Below are 22,847 nucleotides of genomic sequence, written 5' to 3' on the forward strand. Positions count from 1 at the left end.
TTAATATATGCTCAGATGATCCTCAGAAGAGGACTATGCATTGAACTAAAGAGAAAGGAAAAAACCCACAGTCCATGGCAAGCTGACCTGGCAGGAAAATTCCTTCTTGTCCCCAAATATGGTGATGAGTTTGACCCTTAGGACACGATAAAGACCCTACAGTCAGGCACCTGCAAGGTTTCTAAGTACCAGTAGAAGTACTAGCACACTCCATCCAAACTCCCACCTCTCTCTGCAGCCAATGTCCAATGCTTTGGAGTAAGGCAAAAAATCAACAGCAACAAAACCCACAAAAAGCAGTCAAATAAAGGGGGAAAAAAGATTCATAAAAAATTTAAAAGATTTTCCTTGAGTCTACAGGAAACTAGAAGAGACCTTCAAGCATAGGATTATCAGGCACCAAATCACAGTATAGCAAATACTTGAATCCACATATCACAGGAGCTGATCATTGCTCCATGAACACTGACCATTCCCTATCATGTTACTTCTTTAACCCTTTGAACTCCATCCTTGCCTGGAAGATCTTTCCCAAGCTTCTCTCTTCCAATCTAAAATTTGTTTGTGACCAGTTATTTGCTCTTGTACCCATACTTTTCTTTAACTTAGGCTGCGGACAGATGTTACATTTGTAGCATGATACACATCCTTTTAAAGCTATAAAAAGTGCCCTCAGGAGCACTCCTGGTGCACCCAGAAAAGCCATCAAGGAGTGAGCTGGTTATGACTTCCCAGTTCTCTGCAGAGCCCAGAATTCAGGTTAGTATGAGTCCGCATGAAACATGTGACAGCTGCCCACAATACTTACAATGAAACAATTCACCAAATGAGGATAGCTGGAATATAGCCATGCTCTTTTCCACCCTGAACACAGCCCTTTCTGCATAGGGAGCTGCAAAGGAAGTGATGTAGGAGCTGGCTTTGTCAACTGTACAGTTGGAAAAACTCGCGTGCAGGAAGATAGCCAAGAAACTATGACCACCAACTTCTGTTTTGTCTGGGCAGGGCCAATGAAATATGGACCCAGTACATATGGCGTTAGATACAATGCTGCACTGGTTCTCAGCTGGGGTCCTGTGGCACCCTGCAGTGCCATAAGATCTTTTTATGGGTGTCATGGGATGCCCTGTAATATTATCCCTGTTAGGTACACAAACACCTACACATGATTCACAAGATAAACCCAGAGATTTCAAATAGGAATCTATAGTATCAAAAACATTCTGACCCATGGTAGCTTTGCTGAGTTCTTTGCAACAGAAGAATTGTCCTGTTATTTTTCCATAGTCAAAAAACTGAGTGAAAGCTAAAAGCTTGCATTTTCTGTGTGGTGCCTTGAGACTAAGGAGGATGAAAACCACTGCTGTAGGCTTTTAGTTCAGTTATACAGTAATATTTTCCTTCTCTCTAGTACTATTCCCCTACAACTCCTGATTGGCATGGCATATGCTCAGTCTGTGATAATTATTGACATCAAATGGGACTATAGCCTATTTATTCTAAGAAAGCATTCGTTTTAATGACAGATCAACAAGTTTTCCCTTTGCATAGTCTCAAAGTCTTCTAAGAAAATAAATCTGTAAGCCCAGCTGTATACAAGAGAAGCATCCCCCCTAGCAAAAGACTGTAAATAGAGTGTATTGTTCGAAAGGATACATGTTTCAGCGTAACTTGGCATCATAATGTTCACTAGGTTAGGACATTGTGATTATTACTGAAATGCTGAGATCAGCTGAAATCAATGGGAGCTGTGGGTATTGAGCAGATCTAGTAAAAATGAAAATCTCTGTCCTATGAGGGATTCCGATACTTTTTGACATTTGTTTTTGTCCCACATCAGGAAGAAGTCAAAATACCAAATTTTCCTTGGAACAGAAAGTTAAAAACATGTTGCAGTTCAGGAATGTTAAAACGACAGGTTTTGACATTTCCAAATCAAAACATTTCAGTTCAGCTTGACTTGACTTTTAAGTTATTTCCTCCTGGGAACTATTTATAGCAAGTGCCTCATGTCTCCATTCTCTGCTATAAAATAGGCTCCATCTTCCATAATGCACAATGGTGATCTGACTCCTATGATGCACTGGGTTGGTGCAACTGAAGGAGAGAGACTGTTGCATTATGGGAAACAGAAAGCCCAACCCATAAGGAGACTAAGGCTCCTAAACTACAATTCCCACTGATAAGTAGCTCAGGTACACATAGCATAAATTTGCATTGATTCACCGTATTTATCTGAATCTAAGATGACTCTGAATTTAAGATGACTCCCCATAATTGAATTCTATAAATGGAAAATTATAACAAATTTATTTTCCACGTATAGAAGCTAATTATTGGAGGGGTCATCTAAGGTCACCCCCCTCCCCAAAGCAACAGTAGAGGGCAAAGGGCCAGACTCTCACCCCTTGCCACCTGTGTCTGCTCCCCTGTTGTCTGTCCCTGGTGCCTGCCCCTCCTCCGCACTGCCTGCCCCCCTGCCATGTGCCCCACTTCCGTGTCCCACTGCTGCCCATACCTGTCCCTGTCTCACTCCTGCCCATGCCCAGTGGCTGCCCCCCATGCCACCTGCTTTTCTTGCCCCTTGCCCCCCATGCCTGTATCTGTCCCTCCACCTCCTGGTCCCCAAACCCTCTGTTGCTTACTTTCTGGGTGGGAGCTCTAGCTACAGCCCTGACCTAGCCAGGGAGAAGCAACAGTGGCAGCTCCGGGCCTGGCCAGAGGGGCTGGAGCCAGGACTGGAGCCAGAGCCAAAGCAGGAAGGGTAGGCAGCAGGGAGGTGGTCAGACCATGCAGTCTGCCCCACACTTCTCCCCAGGTCACACACTGCGGTCTCCCTCATTCATGTCCCCTACTAGCACATGGTCTCCCTCACACACCTCCTACAATTGGGGGTGAAAACCCTCATCTTGATTTTGAGAAAGTACAGTATATTATTTAAGTTGGATTCAACAAGTCCAAATGTTTTAATTTGCGGTCATCTGACCAAATATAAAATGTCATTTCGATTTTCAAAGAAGTCATTTTTTTATGAAGATGGTATGTTTTATCACAAATATTTTTGTTGATAATTTCTAAGCAGGTGCAGGACTAAATACTGTTCAAAGTCAGGCTAGTTATTTAAGAGCTTTCATATAGATTTGGGGGCTTAAGTTTGGGCTCCTTTATCTGAAAATCTTGGCTAAAGATTTAAGGAAAGTTTTCCAAAAGAGCTGTAATTAGTCAGATTAATTTTTGCCACAATAATTTCCATGGGGGAAAATGTAATTTAACTTGATTACACGCACATTAAAATGTACCTCTGGCAGCTAATTTCTTTCCATCTGCAGCAGAAGAAGAGAAGCATGTGGTGCTCTGCATGGCATTGCAAGCACATACTACAAAAGAAAAGAAACGTTTGAGAAAGTAAGCAAAGTGAGGACAAAACTAGATATATGATCACATTAATGAAACTGAAATGTCATAAAAGAAGGGAGAAGTTTGCAGATGTGTCATTTGAAAATTGTGAGGAGTCTGATTTTAAATAGATCAGAGAGATAAAAGAGAGAAGGGAAATTTCACTGTAAAACTTAAGCAAAAAGCTGCAGTATTATATCTGTCACCATACAAATGGCATATTCTCTTTTTCTGTCCCAAGTTGTTCCTAGCCTAAATTCCTATTCAGGTTACCCAGCCCCTGAGTGTACCTCAGGGGGATTGACTACTCTTCTCTGTTTTACGGTCTTTGTCTGTGTCTCGAGACAGCTGTGCTGAATTTCCCAATGACACCTGCAGTTGTGACCCCTGCAATGAGAATCCCTTAATTCTTTCCGTCTGTCTGGATCAACAGCTATGGCAACATACAGTGTTTCGTGGGCTCAGAATTTCTTCTGCAGTGCACGCATCATCACACCCACAAAATCTACACACTGATGCTGTGTTTGTACTGATCAGATGATCAGCAACAATTATTTTAGTTGCTAGCTTGCTCAAGGGTGAAATACCACCTGGTCTATCTCCTTTGGATTCTGTGATTGTTGTAGAACGTCCCAAACGTACCATCTCATTCCTGAGAAACTTTTAGCTAGAGAAGGGGAGAGCAAATGGAGTCCAATTTTCTGCCAAGTTCCAGTTTGGATAATTACATTCTCCCTGTCTGTATCCCTCTGCACCTTTAGCTCCATGCAATATTCTATTAGTTTCCTGTTGTAAAGTATTGTGTATAGCGTTGCTATGTGGTAAACTTGGTTTGTATTTTACCCCAGAGGTAAGGATGAAGTGATTCCCATATATAGTTTGTGAAACCTTTTGAGATCCTTCTGGGTGAAACATAAGACTGTGAGCGTGAGAAAACAATGCTACATTTTCTTTATAATTACTTTGCTTTTAATCTTTGGTCTGGGAAAAAGTAAGAGTTTAGTAGCTCCCAAAGTTTCCCTTCTCCTGTGGCACAAACTGTGGGCTTAGGCTGTGGCCACCTGTTTGAACTCAAAAGAAGAAATGCTGAAATGTAATATGTCCTGTAACTTACCTAAGAGCTTTTTTCTCTTCCAGAGTGACTCTGCTGTTGGCTTACTCTTAAGTCCAAAACTGCTCAAATGCATTCAAGTACTAGATGATTCTGTTGTGTACTAGGACCCTTCAATAGCACAGAGCTGATGTATCAGCTTCAGTGCCTCCAGGACACTAGGAGAGCGGGCCTGGCTGTGGAGTGCCTGGATACGTCTGTGCAGGGACAACCCCAGCGTGATGCAGCAATGTTCTGTGGCTCTGGAGGTGGACGTGCATTTGATTCCAGAGCTAGTGTCCACAGGGCCAGCACGGGTATCTCAGCATAGTGCTGCCTCCCACTGTATAAATGTGTCTCTTTGTTCCATCAAACCTCAACTGCTAGAACAGCCATGGGGGACTCTTCTGACTTGTATCCGGGCTATGCCTCAGGTAGGACTGAGGACTTCCAGAATACAAACCCCTGCGGCTTGAGCTAAAGAGCCAATCTGTGTTACTGAGAGCTGTTATAGGATCACCTCTCTTCTGTGGACAGGGCAAAGTGGAGTTGTACGACCAGCACAGACCTGGGATGGAGCTACTGATTGTCTGATTTGTACTGAGCACACCTCATCTGCAGCTCAGGATCATGGCCACTACTTCTTGCTGTTGCCATAGTGAGAGAGTAAAAGCCCTTGGCTGAAATGATACCTCTTCCCTGTAATAGTATACAACCTCCCCTCTGTTTCCAACTATTTGTTGGCCTGTTAACATTAGCATTCTATGTCTGTTAGCAGGTCTGTTTTTATTAGTTTTTTTGTAAATGTATATGGAAGGCTTGAGTTTAAAGTCTATGAAATGCTCCAGCTCCTGGAAAACAAGCACTGGAATACTAAGTTTGAAGAGATTAAATCATTCATCTTATCAAAGAGAAGGCTGACTTGATCACTGAGTATTTATATAGGAAAAAGAGCTTGGGTTGTTGGGGAGGAGGCGAGGGAGTGATTCTTAGGACTGTGCGAAGCTTGGGTCCCTGTTTCGATTCGGTGGAGATTTGGTCCGATTTGGTGGCCGAGTCTCTGAATCCAAATCGAATCAGAAGACCCTTTAATCTCTCCAAATCAAATCGGAACCCTCTGAATTGATTCAGAGAGATTGGAAAGATTCAGAGATTCAGACATAGAGACAGCTTTAAATGGTTTTTCTACATACCTCTAGGAAGCAGGGGCTCGTGAATGCTGTGATGCTGGGGCGCATGGAGCATCCCACAGAAGCATGGGGGGCTCCCCAGCATGCTTGGCAGCACATCCTGGAAGTGGACCAGAAGCACTTCCAGTCACCCCCAGGTTCGCCACTGAGCACGTGGAGGGGCCCCCACGGAGCGTATACTGTGTGGGACTCTCCATGCACCCCAGCAACACAGTGAGCACAAGCCATGCTGGTACCTTGAGGTATGTAGAAAAAACTTTTAAAGCTGCATCTATGTCCAAATCACTGACTCTCCGAATCAGCATTGAATCTTCAGATTCAGATATGGCCGAATTGAATCAGGGACAATGATCCGAATCAATTAATCGAATCACTGTCCCTGATTTGAGCTGAATCCAAATCCTAATCGAATAGAGCCCATTTCGCACACCCCTAGTGCTTATCAGCTTTTCTGGCCATCCAATGGCTGGATGCTGAAAATTCAAACCTGAAATAAGACAGCTGCCTGACTTCAGGGTAATTAAACACTGGAGCAGCTTACACAGTGGGACATGATAGACTCATTGTTTGGAGTCTTTAAGACATAACTGGATATTATTTTTTAAAAATAAACCAACTTCTGGGAGAAATTTGACGCCCTGTGGGAAAGAGCATGAGGCTGAATGGTTGTGTTGGCCCATTCTGACCTAGGAATCTGTGAGTCCCCTTGAAATCAGGATCAAGGATATACTCTTTATGGACATTAAGGAATAGAGGTTTGCTTGTGTAGCCCTCAACATAGTAATGCCAACAGTCATGAAACCATCACGAGACTCGGAATTTCTAAGTCAAAATAACTCCAACTTGCGAACTCCAGATCCAACCCTCAGATCTCCGGATTTTCCCAGCTGGTAAGTGGAGGGAAAGGGGTGGGAAAGAGAGAAGGGGTGGGGGAGACTGAGGCCCCTGTGATGAGGGAAGGAATGGGGCAGAAGCAGGGACAGGGGTGAATAGGGCCACGTGCTGGGGTCATTCAGAGAAGCGGAGGGTGAGTGGGCAGCTCCCTGCAGCAGCGAACACCCCTGGGGGAGCCAAGGGGGCACGTGCCCCCTGTGGGGCAGAGGTGGGCTGCTCACTGTGGGCTGGGGCTCTGTGCCCCACTGTCTTGTTTCAAGAGCTAAAAGAACAGTTTTGCATGCCCAGTGGGTGTGTCCTGATCACGTATGCAAGATGAGACTGATCACTAGAATTGGGGTTGAAAAGGAGGTTTCCTTTGTTCAAACCTGCAGCGTCTTTTGGAAGGTATGGTGGGGTGTCACCTTTTTTTCTGAAGCACTGGGAAAAATTTACCTGGTGACATCAGCTGGACATATGTCCTCTAATCAACTCCCTGTTTCTGCTGGGCCACATTTCTTAGCTTCTCCTTTTCCCTGAATATGGCACATAATAGTGTGGTCTCCTGGGCTAAGTATAGATAGTCAAAAAGCCCAAGGCTGAATTAATTCAATCTTCACAAGTTAGTCTAAGCCATGTAGATTGAGGCGATAAGCAAGTGAACAGACACCAACTTTTGATTTTGGAAATGCAGACACATGCCTGCAGTGGCCCAGGCCAGAAGCCGGTGGGGGGGCACTTGAGCACACCTCCCTACTGGTCTGGAGCAGACAGCTTGGGCCAAGGCTAGCCTACCTATCCTGTGAGGGGGAGGTTGCAGGGGAGGTGCAAAGCATCCTGGGATGCTGGGGGAGTGTGAGTTAACTTGAATCTGGAAGGAATCTGGGACAGAAGTTCAATAAATGGATTTAATCTAAATTCATTAAGTCTGATACTACATCCATCCAGGTTTATCCTAAACTGGTTTTGGCCATGTTGAAAGCAGTTTACGTGCACTGAACTTCTGTTGTGTTACAGATTTGAACCAGTTTCTGGTCACTTATACTTGTTTATGTGTAATTTCTGTCCCTAGCTCTGAGGACTGTAATGTATTAGTTTGGCTAAAATCTTTGCACTTAATAATAGGGTAACTGGGTGAAACTAACTGGCCTGTGGTACACAGGAAGTCAGAAGAGGTGACTAAGAAAGCATACAATTACTTTTTATAAATATATTTTGACCAAGGGGTAGAATTTTAGAGAATAAAATAATTCAAAGCCCCAGAGCAATGTGCACTTATAGTGCTGCAAGTGCCACAGCACTCCAAGCACTGACTTTTTATGCCACTTTGTTTGTTTTCTCATTTAAAATCAGACTTACTGACACCTGACACAGATTGACTTCTCCAGGAAACTCTGATACGTCCCTGTTAAAACATCATTTGATTTGAAAAATCAAGTCTACACAGGAGGTTTTCTGTCTGGTTAGTAAAAGAAAAACAACAGAGGAATAGGTCAAGAAGCCACCAAACTGATTAGTAGAATTTGGAGAGAGGTATCTGATTGTGTCAGCATAAATACAATTATGTATCATACCACGTATGCTCATGTTACCTCTCTATTCAATACTTGACAATTGTTTGATGCCATCTGAATGCAGGAAGCTTATACATTCGTGCAATGCCCCACAGGCCTGTCTCTGGGCAGGGGCAGTTGGTGGGGACCTCCTCTGACCCTGGACTCTGAAAGGCTCTGTGTTTTGGGGGCCCTCATGTCATCATGCACTTACGATCACATGACCTCTGTGGCTGCTGCTGCAAGATTCCTTTTCCTGTGCCAGCTGACTCCTTTCTGTTTTAGGTAGAGAAGCCGAATCTAATTCTGGTGCAAAATGGAGTATGGAGCTTGAGAAAGAATAATACAAACTGTTAAGAAAAGCAAGGGGGAAATCACTGGAAAAATAAGAGACAAAGAAGATAGTCAATGCCGTTCAAGCACATAAGACAGGCATGCTGGATGACTTGAGGAAGACCCAGTCTCAGGTTAGCAATGATTTCTTTCCCTTTAATGTAATAGTATCGGGTCTTATGGAAAGGCTTCAGAGGAGTTTTAAGGAAGTATTTGAAAAAGTAGCTATAGTTAATATGATGCACAAGAGCAGATGATTCCTACCACATGGCTGACTGGGAGAAAGCCTACCATAGGGGAGGAAGAAAGTGATCATTTTGGACACAGGCAAGGGAGTGAGAAGAGGAACTGGAAGAAATGACAACAGTGGGAGAGATTTTGTGCAGAGCCTTGAAATGGAAGGTCAGAAGTTTGCACCTACCATGGAAAGGGAGTGGAAACAGTGAAGGAAACAGAATAGGGAGTGAACATAACCAGAGAGAACTGGAGAGCAAGATTTTAGCTGCAGTAATTCTACCAAAAGATATAGTTTTTAAAAAGGTAAAAGAGTTAAAGTAGCAGCATAAAATACAGACAAGCAAGCACATTCCTGGACTGCTCCCCAAGCTTTCTTTCTTCCCTCAACCATCCTGGATATCCCTCAACCAACACAGCTGCATTCTTTACATAAGAAAAATTCTTCTCTATAACACATTCATCTCTCTTTTTCCACTTAACCATGTAAATAATGTTTTATACAAAACAGCTCCTTTAATCTACCATCCCAGTAGGAGGCAAGAGACTGATCTTTAATAAGGAAGACTGATACGTTCAAAAAATGCCTGGATGCTTACCTTGCTGGGGTAATCTGACCTCAGCTGACTTCCTGCCCTTGTGCAGGGGGCTGGACCTGATGATCTCACGAGGTCCCTACCAGCCCTAACATCTATGAAATCTATGATCTTTAAATAATCTGTTTAGCACAACTTGGGCAACCACAACTGATGGGTAGCTGCAGAGACAAGTGGTGTCAAAGAGGCATGTTGCTCAAAGGAATCACTATATGGCTGAAAGGAAAGAAGACATAACAAGCACCTGAAAATGGGAAGTTATAGAATCGGAAGAAGCAGAATGATTGAACTAATGCCTAAGTTCCTTCCACATGAAATGCTAGTTGTGGCAAGTCCTTCAGCGGAACACAAGGAGAAGAAATATGGTTCTTGGCATTCATACATGGTTTTCAATGAGACTAAAGGGAAAAGTTTTAGTTCCAAGGTTTCAGGTCCAAGAGGGTCAGCAGGCTCTGATGTTTATAAGCCTTGTCACAGGAAGTCTGGTACAGCAAATACACTTGGGCCAGGGACTGGAACTGCACCTAGCTATACAGCAAGCACCAAGATCAGCAAGCCAACAAACACTAGTTCTGATCCAAATCTACCATGGACTCCTATAGCTCTTAGACAATTCAAGAGAAGTAACAATTTTCTAAAGAGCCTAAGATGATTAGTAGTTAGGCATCAAATTCCATTGAAAGCTGGACACCTCATTCCCTTAGGCACTTTTGTTTGACCGTGAAGTCGGTGCACATAGGCACAGCTTATAAACATCGAAATGATCTCTTTACTACTAAACATTAATTATAATATATAACTGTAAAATGTAGGCACGAAGCAGCTCCCTGTATCATATGCACATTACCACTGTTCCTTCACTACTTATTGAATTCTGAAATTAAAATACAACTATTAATTATGCAGTAAACACGCGTCCAGCCTGGTTTTAAAGGAGCAGCCACATGTCGCTTCTGCTCTTCTACAGAAGAAGTGTCTTGTGGAATGAGGGATGACATCAATGCACTGGTAAGGCTTCAAAACAATGAGATACTTAATCCAATGAAAGTCAATGGAACAAATGGGTATAAGTCATTTACACTGTTTTAAATATATACAGGAACATACAAACTGTTACTGAGGTGTTTATTCACTGTGAAAAAAAAAATCAATTCAATTCAATTTGTGTTAAACACCTTTCCCCACAAAACTGCATCCTTTTCAGTGGAGGAAGGAATGCACTGGATACACCAAAAAAAATATTTTTCTTTTTTTTAAGATCAACCAATCCATACCGTTTTGCTGTATTCTATTACCATGGTAAAATTTACCTTGTTATTTCTAAACCCACTGTCCTTTCAATCAGACTTACAGAAGGTGCTTGGAACTATTGGATAGCTGACAACCTTCTTATCAAATCTTGTTACTGCCCGAGCAAATGTGACCTAGCCCTAACCCCAACCTTAACCCTGTGAATCTGTCAATAACAGCTTTCAGTCTTATCCCACATGATAGGCCAGGATGAAGTAGGAAGAAGATTCTTTCAGAATCTCTATTTAGATTGTTTCATAAAAGGACACAGTGTTAAACTAGACCTCGCTTTCCTCTGATCTTCCCAGCCCCCATCTCTACTTCTGGAATGACAAAGCCAAATTGTCTACTTTTCTAGTGAAACACATTTTCAAAGATGAATTGACTGTGGTAAATGGAAACATAGACAAAGGGGGACTGCATGTAACACTAAGGAACATTTAGAATGGATTTATTCTTTGCAGTCAGTAGCTCATTTACGCTGTTGTTTTAAAATTGTTGATATCTCTAGGTGTTGCACTAAAATCTCAAAGTTCTAAAATGTATCTGAAAGGCATATCCCTAAAAGGAAAAGACTTAATTTTAAAGACCAATTGGAAATACTGTTTTTGAAAAATTTCACAAGGCTTTTGACCTAGAGCAGACTTTCCAAACTTTTTCTTACTGTGTACCCCCTTCCAGATTAACCAGCTGCCAGCATACATTTCATATTTTACCTCCTTAAATGCCATTTATTATTATAATGAAAATTAAATCCACCATTACAATTTCTCCTGCGTACCCCCCAGAGATGTCTTGCATGCCCAGGGGTAAGCATATCAATTTGGGAACCCTTGATCAAGAGAATTAAGGTTTTTTTAAAGCACCATCACTCTGAGCATCACAGTTACATAGTAGAAGCTGGTTGCCCAAAGAAATTGATAAATGTAGGACAAAGTAAAATTCCAGGCACTAGACGCACTTTTACACATTCTCTGGGAGTGGGAAGGGGGAGGGCAGAACTTTAATTACAGTGGCTCTGAGAGCCACTCTAATTAAAGCACTACAGCATCTTGTGCATCAGTATCCTCACACTTCAAAATGGCAGCAGGGGCACTTGAACTAAAGCTTGTTCAACAAGCTTTAGTTTAAGCACCCCTGCCACCATTGTGAAGTGTGGGGAGGCTGATACATGAGACATGGAGGCTGGCTGGCGTGCAATAATTACCACAGTCCAGCAGACTCAATTAATCGAGTCTGCTCCAATGTGCAGTAGCAGCCTCTGCACTTGTATACAGGCACCCAATGTTGCTGGTTCAAATTTGGCTCAGGTCAATAGTAACTGGAGTCCCCAACACACAGTACACTTGAGAAGTGATTAAGTGGTTAATGCCTATAATTGAACCACTGGCCAGTGCTCCCAGTACGCTCTGAAGGCTGGGAGCGCTGGTCAGCTGACTGGGAGTGCCACAGTGAACTCCCTCAGCTGAGAGTCCCAAGCAGCTGATGGAGCTCCCAGCCATGGGAGCACAGGGTGCTCTCCTGTACCTGGGAACACCGATCACTGATGGGGCTCCCAGCCACAGGAGCAAAGAATGGTGGTTTAGGGGGAGCTTGGGATGATGATCCTGGCCTCCTCCTGTACTAGCAATATGACATGATGCGATCTGATGCTCGATCCCACAATCATGCCTATTGCCATACACATGTGGCATGGCAGGAGGCACAATTGTTAGGATTGCACATTAGATTCCATCACGACTTCTTTTCAACATCTGTCAGTAACCTGAAAGACATTACCATGCTCTAGCACAGGGATGCAAGGTTCCTTCTAAGGTGCGCACGTACGCGGCCACACACGAGTAAAAGTTTGGCCAAATACAAACTTTTTCAGGCCATGCACCTGCCAGGAATAGAGCTGGGCTGCAGCGTGGGACACTTAGTAAAGGTAAACTCCTCCCCTAGGCGAGGCAGAGGTGGGGGGCTGGCGTGGCCTCTGCCGGCACTGGGGAACTGCTCCGCTCCCCCCCCCCCACATCACCTAGGGGAGTGAGGAGGCATGTGGAGTCAGGGCAGGGGAGCGTAGCTTTTCCCGGAGCCTGCGGAGCAGTTCCCCGGAGCCGGAGGAGCCTCACTCGGGGCAGGCAGTGGCTTCTCCCTGAAGTGAGGCAAGGCAGGGATGGGGGCTGGCATGGGCTCTGCTGGCCCCAGGGAACTGCTCTGCGGGCCGCAGGAAGTACTCTACTCCCCGGCCCTGATGCCACATGCCTCCTCACTCCCCAAGGCGATGCAGAGGAGCAGAGCAGTTTCCTGGGGCCTGCGCCAGCCTCCAGCACCCAGCGGAGCCTCACTTGGGGCCGGCAGGCTCCAGGCCCCCAGCCCCCAAGGCCCTGCTGCCTGCCCCGGGTGAAGAGTGAGGAACTTACCTTTGGTAAGTGTCCCACACCACACTGAAAGGGGGAGGTGGGACCGAAGTGGCGCACTCATGGACTGAAGCAGCATGCTCACATGAAGTGGTGCACACATGGACCGCTACTCCTTAGAGGGAACATTGCAGGAGTGGGCAATTATTTGGGCCCGAGACCCACATAGAGAGTATTGATGAGCAGCCACCTGTGGGCAGGTGGAAGGCAGCCAGGAGCTGGAGCCGGAGCTCTATGTGCTGGGCAGGAGCCACCTAGCTGAAGCTTCCCCACCTGTCCACCCAGTAGCATGTGGGGCATGGAGTAGCACAGTAGGGGCAGGAGCAGAAGCAGCAGCTGGAGGCAAGGGGAGCAAAACAGACCTGTTGGCCCCAGCCCTGACCAGCGCACAATTTCCAGTGGGACTGTTCCCAGTGCGAGTACAGCTGGACGGGTGCTGTTTTGCTCCCCTTGCCTCCAGCGGCTGCTCCTCCTCCTGCTTCTGCCCCTGCTGTGCTACTCTGGGCAGGTGAGTGTGGAGGCAGCTTCAGCCTGGCAGCTCCCACTTGAAGTGAGGGGAGCAGAAGGGCATCCAGCCAGCTGCAACCATGCTAGAAACAGCCCTGTGAGAAGCTGCGGGGGGGAGGGGCAGGGCTGGCAGGAGCCCAGCGGGGGCAGCCCCAGCAGGAGCGGGTGGGACTCAACCCCATGTGGAGCACCACAGGAGCAGCCAAGGACTGGATCCAACCAGTTGGCAGAATGGATCCAGCCCTTGGACCGTATTTTGCCCACCCCTGCTCTAGCAGCTGCTTGCAGGCTGATGTGATATAAATTAGCACATAGAAACCTGTGTAAAACTTCCAAAAGCTTCAGGAAAAAAGTCAAGAACTGCAAGAGTGGGAAACAAAATAATCCTTTCACCCATGGCTCAGGGGTAACAAACACGGCAGGTACAAGGTAGCATGGACAGAACTTGTACTGATACTGACCTGCTATTTCTGTCCTACAGGTAAATTACTAAATTGATGACATTGCTTTCCAGGCCACTTTTCACACTTTTTACTGACTTCACTTTTTATTCAAATATTTCAGCAAAAGAAAAACATGTAAATATACTTGGTTTTATTGAACCTTTGATTCAGTTCTGCTGATTTGTTATTAAGTCCTGATAAAAAGGCCACACAGACAAAGAAGGGCCTCTGCATACATTGACAGCTCCTAGGTTTTAATAGGGATTTATCTACACACATTCAAGGCCATAGTTATTGCTTTGAAAGGCTTGGATGGAACAGAGCCATGACACCACAAATTCTGTAGCACTTGGGAATGAAACACCACATTTCTTTCCATCCTGCTGGGTTCTACTGAAGCTCTGCTGTGGGTTTGGGCAAACAATTTCTCCCTGTGCCTCAGTTTCCCCCTCTGTAAAATGGCGACAGCAACACTGGACTTCCTTTGAAAAGTGCTTTGAGGTATAATAATGCTTGTTATTATATTGTTACAGTAATAATATTTGTATATAGAAAATAATATAATAAAATATATAATATAACAATAGTATACTATATAATAATATAGTCTACATTACAGTAGTAATATTAGTATTATAGTCTCAAAGAGGAAAAGAAGACTGCCCTTTTTTTCTTTTTTATGATGTATAAAGTTTTGAAATGTGACCTTTTAATCTAGCTTATAAATAGAGAAGCAACTGTAAGCAGAGTGTGCTATGAGAAAGCAAGAAAAATAGGGAACACCAGCAAGCTCTCCTATCAGCTCTTAGACTATCAATACTCTTGTCTCAATTTCTGAAGTTCTTTATACCCATGATTTTAGGACTAACAAAAAAATAAACAAAAATCATCATAGCCTGATGGCCACTCTCCTAGAATTTTTAAATCAACTCTCAGGTGAAAATCAAAACCAATTAAACTGTCATAGTCCAATAACAAGAGCACACTTCTGTTCAAACCTGTTTGCCCACTGCTGTTGTAATGGCCACAAACTGAAAACATCAAAGCAGATGTTAATGCTCCCTTTTGTCAGTTTGCTTTGTCAGTCATCTTCCCTAGTTATTGCTGGGGATCTTCCATGTAGCAACAAAAAAGAGAAAAATAATTTTAAAAGTAAGCACAAGTAGCTTGATCCAGTATCTCCACATGGCAGGGAATTATGCTATTATGTTGTGTAGATGCACCCATAGGCTAGGGACAGACATTACATATAAACTGGTTTAAGTGATCAGAAATTGGTTTAAATCTGTAACAGAACAGATGTTCAGTGCACATAAACCAGTTTGAGAATGGCTCAAACTGGTTTGAGATAAACCTGGTTGAATGTAGTATCAGACTTAACTGATTTGGCTCAAACCGGTTTATGCAATGTCTGTCCCAGACCCCTTGCTGATTTAAGCTAAACCAGATACCACCAGCATCCCAGCATGCTCTCTGGGCTGGGCGGGGCTCTGCTCCACAGCAGAGCTGGCCCCTCCCCTCTGCTCCCTGGCCAGAGCTCCTCCGGCACAGATTTGTGGACAGTGCAGGGTCTGCTGCTGGCTTCCTCGTGCCTCCCTCCCTCCCCCTCTCACCACTTGCTGCTTTATGAATGTCTGTCCCTAGCCATGGGGGCCAGTATCTGAAGCAACTTTTGTTTCATAATAAAAGCTTTCCAGAACCCATGCATGAAAACCTTGAGGCTTCTCTTGCTGTTACATTTCCCCCAGACACAGAAAACAGGAAAGTGCTCTTTAGAAAAGTGTGGCCGTTGTGTTGGGAGTATTTTTTTTTTTATAAGGTTGGTTGTATCCCATTCTAAACACCTTCTAGGAATAGCAGCCCTAGACCCAGCTCCCTAGCTCCTCCTTCCTTCCACAAAAGCTAAATCCAAGTCTCTGCCTCCACTCAACCTACCCTTAGCTCTCCAGACCTGAAGTACAATTACCCCTCTGCTTGCACAGTTACCCCACTCAATTGTACCTTTGTCCACCAGCACACAGTAATGCACTAGACATCCATTCCTCTCCCCAGATAGCCACTCTTTAACCTCTGCCAAATTACTGCCTTCTTCAGGCTCCATAAAAATCCTGTCCCTCTCAATTTACTCTGTAGCTCATTTTCTCTCTCAGAAAACTCATAGCACAGTTGCAGCCCTTGCCCCATAATGCATCCCTCACCTTGCCTGTGGGCTTCTTCACAGGAGGAGAAAAGGAACTCAGAAACATCTCTCCCAGGAGGACAGCTGCACAAGCAGTTCCACCCCAAGCCAAGCCCTCTCCTAGGTGCAGGGATGGCTAGTGGAACACCCAGCCTGCTGTCTACTCTCCTGTCAAATAGACATCAGCCAAGAGCACTTGGCTAAATCGCTGCTGGCAGAGCAACATGCACCCTACACAATGACTAAAGAACAGGTCCTAAGGGGGAAAAGTGTGTGACCATTTAATTCAAGATTATACCAGAATGCATATGCAGAAGACAAGTCAACTAATGTTGCATAGGCCTTTGTAAATGCTGAGTGCTTGTCATTGCAACCTTAATGGTGTTTTTTACCATAATGTTCGTAATGTAATTTTATTAAAAACAAGCTGAGGATCATCCATTGTGTAAGATAATGTTGACAACCACCTGGATCATCTAAAGGGCTGAAACCTTTTTGCTTCACAGCACAGACCTCTGCCATTTGAGCCAATCGAGTTGTCATCCTCTATGTAGATAAACTTTAAAGCAGGGGTAGGCAAAATGCGGCCCGTGGGCCGGATGCGGCCCACCAGGTCATTCTATCCAGCCCACGGGGCCCCTAAAAATGTAGAAAATTAATATATATCTGCACTTGGCTGCCTGTCATGCAGCATTTAAATGTCATTGATGGCTTGCCAAAACTCAGTAAGTGGCCCTCCACCTGAAATAATTGCCTGCCCCTGCTTTAAAGGGAGGGCTCCATAAAGCAAGATGGATTAAGAAAAAGCTTGTTTATGTTTCAGTTTGATAAAATGCAAATATATGCTCAGCTGAATGAGAACTTGTTTTATTTTTCCAAACTGCTGACTGTAAAGTGGGTTCAAATAACTGGAAACGGTGCCACTTTGTATATTATTATTTATATTTTCTCCCATCATGCCCAAGCATGTTTTCATATAGCTTTGAACATATGTTTGCTGACCACAGAAAAATGTTAAGTCTCAGGGATTTTAGCTTCTCCTTTAGGCTCTGGAGGGTGATTTGCTTTACTGGTTACAGATCCTCTACCTCTGTGCCTCTCAGGCCTGAACCTTTCTAGCTCAGCCTGCCCTAGTCCAGCCCTGGATCTTCCTTTGAGTTCCAGTTCTCCTATATAGCCAGACCTAGTTTCTTCCCCTCTTGTTTCTCATTCTGTTCGTTTTCTTTTTCTGTTAATTACACCCTCCTGCTCTGAGCTTCATGACCCAGTCCCAGGAGTTACAGTGAGGACGATTTAAAGGGTGACACCAGGAAGCTTCCATGAAGCTCCACATTTTTGAGTAATTTTGCAATACCTCTTTCTGAGCCTCCTGGCTGTCCTTGTCAATGGTTCTTCGAAATCAAGGATGGCGTCCATCAGGTCTGATGGGTCCTCAGGTGACTAAGGAGCTCAATGCTGGATGCACACGTTCTTTGGCAATGGGGGCATGTTGTTGAACAGAGGAGTGGGATTTGCAACCCTGGGTTGGTCTCCTTCTCCTTCTTCTGCCACCATCATTCCACCTCAGTATCGAGTCATTGGGCCTCAAAGTGGTGTGCACCTTGGTGGACCAGCTGGCACCACGCCAAACAGTCAGCAGCTTGCTCCTCACAGCCATTGGTGTCGATGCCTCCATGCTTGAGGGCGACCTTGAGCGTGTCTTTATACCGTTTCCTTTGACCACCCTTTGCATGTTGGCCAAAAGAGAGCTGGGAGAAGAGAATCTGGTGAGGAGGTGGTTTTCAGACATCCGGATGCAGTGGCCTGACCATCGGAGTTGTTTTCTCAAGAGCAAGGCTTTGAAGCTGGTGGATGCAGCCCCATGGAAGATGCATGCACTGGTCCGGCGGTCCTCCCATTTGATCCCCAGGATTTGATGCAAGTACCGCTGGTGAAAGCTCCCCAGGGTCTTAATGTGGCATTGGTAGATGGTCCAGGCTTCATTTCAGTAGAGGATGGTGGTCAGAACAACAGGCTTATAAACCAGGACCTTCATCGACTTCCAAAGATCTTTATTTTCAAAGACACGTTGTCACAGCTTGAAGAAGGTGGCACTGGTGTAGTTGACCCACTGCTGAATTTCTTCATCAATGGTAGCCTGTTGAGAGAGGGGGGCTGCTGAGATACGGAACATGCTCCACATACTCTAGAGCCTCCCCGTCTACATAGATAGCATGAGGGATATTCAGCTGGGGGGGAGAGGGGGGCAGGGGTAAGCAGCAGCACTGAATACAGTACACTTAAAATACAGATCCAAGCTGCTGCAGTCCAAATGGAGCCCTTTTATTATTACACAGAATTCTGGGCATGAAACGCACCCCATCCCGATTCCCAGTAGCATTACCAAGTGATGCGCAACCAGGGCAGCAGCCCCAGGTGCTGCCTTTACAGGGAGGCACAAAAATAGTCATGATTGCAGTGGCAGCTGATCACACCACTGAGATCAGCACCACAGCAGCTGGCACTTCCCCATGCATTGCATGGGTCCTCCAGGCACAGATCTTCCTGGCTACACCTCTACTGGTTCCCCATCTCACCTATCTTTTCCCCATGCCTCCTATCCCAGTTTCTTTGTCAAGTCATTTTTAATTGCATCTTCAACCTGCAACTCCTTGTCCTATCTGTCTTTTCCCCACCCACACCCACTGGCTCCTTGTCTTACTCTGATTTTCCCCTTCCCAAATGACTCTCGGCCTTCACCAACGACTTCCAGTTTTCATCATAACCATCAAACTCCCATCTCCTTGCATGTGCAGTCCCTATCCCTACCTCAAGCTGCTTGCTCCAGTCTCCACTTCTTGCTCCCCTCTAGTCCACTTCCTGTTCCTTTTTCAGTTGAGCCAAGGAGTATGTTCCTTCATGGTGTGTGATCACCAGTAGGGGGAGCACTGAGAACAGAGAGGAGAGACCATCCCTGCCTGCTCTCATATGATCTACCTTCCCATCTACAGTTCTTGCCTCTAATACCAAAGCAGCTGACTGCAGAAGTTGTAGGCAAATCATTACTTAGCTTCCCCAGCCCAAAGATAGAACATGCTCAGTGCAGGTAAAAGTTGAATAAGCGCCATAGCATTTTTCAGTTGATAATAAATTGGACAAATTTTGATGTTTTTCTCAAAGGAGCAGCCAAACATATACCCTTGATCCAAGGAACCCCATATGGCTTCCCTCCTAACCCTGCTGACCACATAAAGCTAACCCACTTCCTCTTGCTTGTACACAGAAAATATCAGCCAATAGGCAGAATAAAACAGCTGCAAGTGGACCTGAAAACCACCCCCCACCAGTACCACTCAGATTCTTTCAAGACAGGATATGCACACAGGGCCTCTCTAAGCTAACTACCATACCTAAATCTCTGCTATGCTTGAGTGGGAATGAGTGGGTGGTGCATGCTTTGTTGGCAATGTCCCAGAGTCAAGAGGAAGGCAATGTAGACATGCTAAGAGCTATGCAATAGTGAAGCTCAATCTTTTAGAGAAGTGGTCATTGGGCTTGCACCACAGGGCATCACTCACCTCTGGTAGTGGGGGAGGCAGAGAGGTGGATGCTAATGGCAGGGAGGGGAGAAAAAGAGGTGCAGAAAGGAGAAAGGAAGGGAGCTTATCTTCAGGCTGCGGAGGGGATTAGTGGAATAGCACAGGGCAGGGAAGGGGACAAACCGGGCCAAGCTACTTGCCACTGATCCCTTGTTCTGTGGGCAGGATCCATTAATTTTGAGGGCCAGACCGGGCTTGCAGGCCATAGGCTGAGAACTGTTGTGGTACAAAATCTAACCTTCCCTTAGTGGCTCTGTCAGAAATTGATTAACCATTTTTGCAGAAACTTTCACAGGGAGTTCAGCCCATGACAGAAACTGAGCATGAGACATTTTAGTTGAATTTGGAAAACTTATTAACAGCTGAAAATGGGGTCTTATAATGGGAAGTGACAGGCAGCTTTTAGAATAGGCAGAGCCACCACCTGTCTAGAAAAAGAACAGGAGAGAGAAACAGACATGATAGTATCAACTTCCCGAGATATTATCACAAATCTCACAGTGGTTGGTGGTTTTTTCCATAAAGCTCTAGTTTGTAGAGTTATGCAAAAATCTTGGCTTTTCTTTAAAAGATGTTCTAAAAGGGTCTCGTGGTTTCAGGAAAAACTACAACTCAAGAACCCTCCAGGTTCAAAAACAAGGGTGTAAATAAAAAGCAACATAAAAAACCCATGAATTGTAAGCCAAGTTCATATTTGGTTTTCATAGAAACCCATAGAATTTAGCACCACAAGGACAAATATGAACACCTCTGGCCTGACCTTCTGCATAACACAGGTGGGCAAGATGCCCTATTTTGGGGGTTTGTCAGGAATTGGAGCAGCAGGTATACAAGCTGGCTTTAGCTTTCTGGAGTGGGCCTAACTATCTCCAGCTGGTCCCAATTACTCACAGGTAAGTAAGCTGTTCACTGCCGGGCAGGCTACTTAACACAACAGATGTTTGTCTGTCTATGGTGCTTGGTCCAATTTGATGATTGCCCAAGTCCTGGTCCCTTACAGCTAGCTGCATGTTCTGCACCCCTGGCTAGTGACTTCAATCTGGTTCCCTGGTTCTTGATCCTCACCACGCCCCAGACCATGGCTCTATCTCATTGACCGTTGATGTCTCAGTTCCTTACAGACCTCTGTCTTCTGACCTGCCTGCTCATGATCCCCCAACTGACTCTCTAGTGTCACCCCTTGGCAGGGCTGGCCATCCTGGAGTAATTCCAGCAGGGCACCAAATTTGACCTATTAGTGTTCCAAACCCAAGACAATAAAACCTTATAAATTAGTTCAGATATTTCATCAGGGATGATTTTTCCTACAAAATTGCATTCACTATGAATTCATTTATATTGTTTACAGTATTTCCAACCAAGCTATAAAAGCTACCATCTACACCCTGCAAAAACTCATGGAGTCCTTCAGACAGAGTACTGTGCCCCTAGTGGCCAGTCTAATGTAGCAATAGTTTGTTCTTGATACAGAAGCCCCACCTCCATTGCAGGAAAGAGGCTGAGCTGATGAATGGTTTCTATAGCAGCAGTAGCCAAACCAGGGCTGGGCAGGGCTAGCAATATTTTTCAGCCTTTCAAGGCATTCAGGCTCTTGCATCTCTGTGTCATTCCTTCTTCTAACTAATCCTTGTAGGAGATGCATCCTGGTAAGTCCTGTCACCCAACAATGCTGCCTGTCTGTGTAAGTGACCTGTGTGTAGCCAGTGCTAGGAAAGATCTTCTCTGATAGAAGCAAACTGGAAAGGGGGCAAAAAGTAGTTTTGCTTTATGTAAAGAATTAGCTGTGATATGTAATCAAAATGCCTCAAACTAAACTAGATTTTCACTCCCAAACTGGAGGGAATAAAGGGAGAAGGGGGCAAAATTATGATACTGATATCTAGATATAGCACTTTCCATCATTAAGGATCCCAAAGTAGTAGACTGACTTATAGCTGAATTCAGCAGCAATGTTCATCCCACACAGCCCACCTGAATTCAGTTGCTCAGCATGAATATTGGGGATGAAATTGGCCTTGAGGATCAAATCCTACAATCCTCTTCCAGGCAGGGAGTTTTGACCCAATTAGGATAAAGCACTTGGTAACTGACCCTTAAACTAATTAACTTGATACAGGGATCACTTCACCTGAGGTTACCATCTGTCTTGCTGATTTTGACTCCCTCAGAAGATTATTCCTCATGGGACTAGTTCTGGAATCAAGTATGAAGCCTGAAAAACAGAACTGAGTGAGAACGTTGGGTTGCAATGTGCTAAAATGAAATCTGTGTCATGCCAGAATGTGGGAGGATTTCAATTAATTGGAAAACTTCCAAAAGTGGAAACTTAAGCACGACTACATGATGTTTTGCTTTGGTGTATAGGTGATGGACTGTGTATTGCAATCACTAAGGCATCTTGACTTTTAGGCTATTATCCTCTAGTAGCAAATCTAATCCAAGTGGTTCTGTTTCTAAATAAAATGTGCATTTCATGTATTTTTTATCTGGTGATTAATCTCTACTAAGGATAACCATATTTCTGAACATCTGTGACAGAGATTAGATCCAGAGTCAAAAGTGTTAGCAAAAGAAAAAAAAAAGTTTAGAAACATATATTAAATGTCATTTATGTATTACAATCATGCGCGCATGCATGCGCGCGCGCACACACACACACACACACACACACACAGCGGCAGATCCAGAAGGACTGCTCCCTCCCTTTCTGACCACCTGGCGGGAATGGCAACCCAGGACTTAAGTCCTGAAGAAGGTAAGAATTTTCTCTCCTCACTTCCCCTCCATGGACCCTACTGTTAGCAGTATATTGTGTGTGTGTGTGTGTGTGTGTGTGTGTGTGTGTGTGTGTGTGTGTGTGTGTGTGTGTGTAAGGTAAAACAGTTTAGAAACACACACACACACACACACACACAGTTTCATCTCTGGATGTATTCTCTTTTCCAGATGTTCAGAAATATGATTATAAATATTATATGGAATTATGGTTTTATATATATATAACTTGAATCCAATCTATATATAAAAGCAGATCTAGGGTTTTCTAAAGGAGGGTGCAGAAGCAGTGACTGGTGATGCTGCAGGGATGACTGCATCCCCTGCTCCCAGCCTCCTCTCCCCACTCCTCCCAGCCAGGACAGACAGACTGCTACCACCGAGCAGCAGCTAGGGACTTTAAGTCCT

At 44.7% G+C, this 22,847-nt stretch overlaps 1 long non-coding RNA gene across 1 annotated transcript in view; it reads right to left on the reverse strand.

Moving 5' to 3' along the window:
* The window catches only part of LOC112552077, a 40,604-nt gene extending 18,381 nt beyond the window's left edge, over positions 1–22,223 (reverse strand). The window contains exons 1-2 of the long non-coding RNA XR_003096418.1: positions 18,895–22,223; positions 17,441–18,223 (exon numbers count right to left, since the gene is read on the reverse strand). This is a non-coding gene — a long non-coding RNA (uncharacterized LOC112552077). The remainder of the gene's footprint in view (positions 1–17,440; positions 18,224–18,894) is intronic.
* Between the last annotated feature and the right edge of the window lie 624 nt (positions 22,224–22,847).

Source organism: Alligator sinensis, unplaced genomic scaffold (assembly GCF_000455745.1).
Source record: "Alligator sinensis unplaced genomic scaffold, ASM45574v1 scaffold910_1, whole genome shotgun sequence".
Lineage (NCBI taxonomy): Eukaryota > Metazoa > Chordata > Crocodylia > Alligatoridae > Alligator > Alligator sinensis.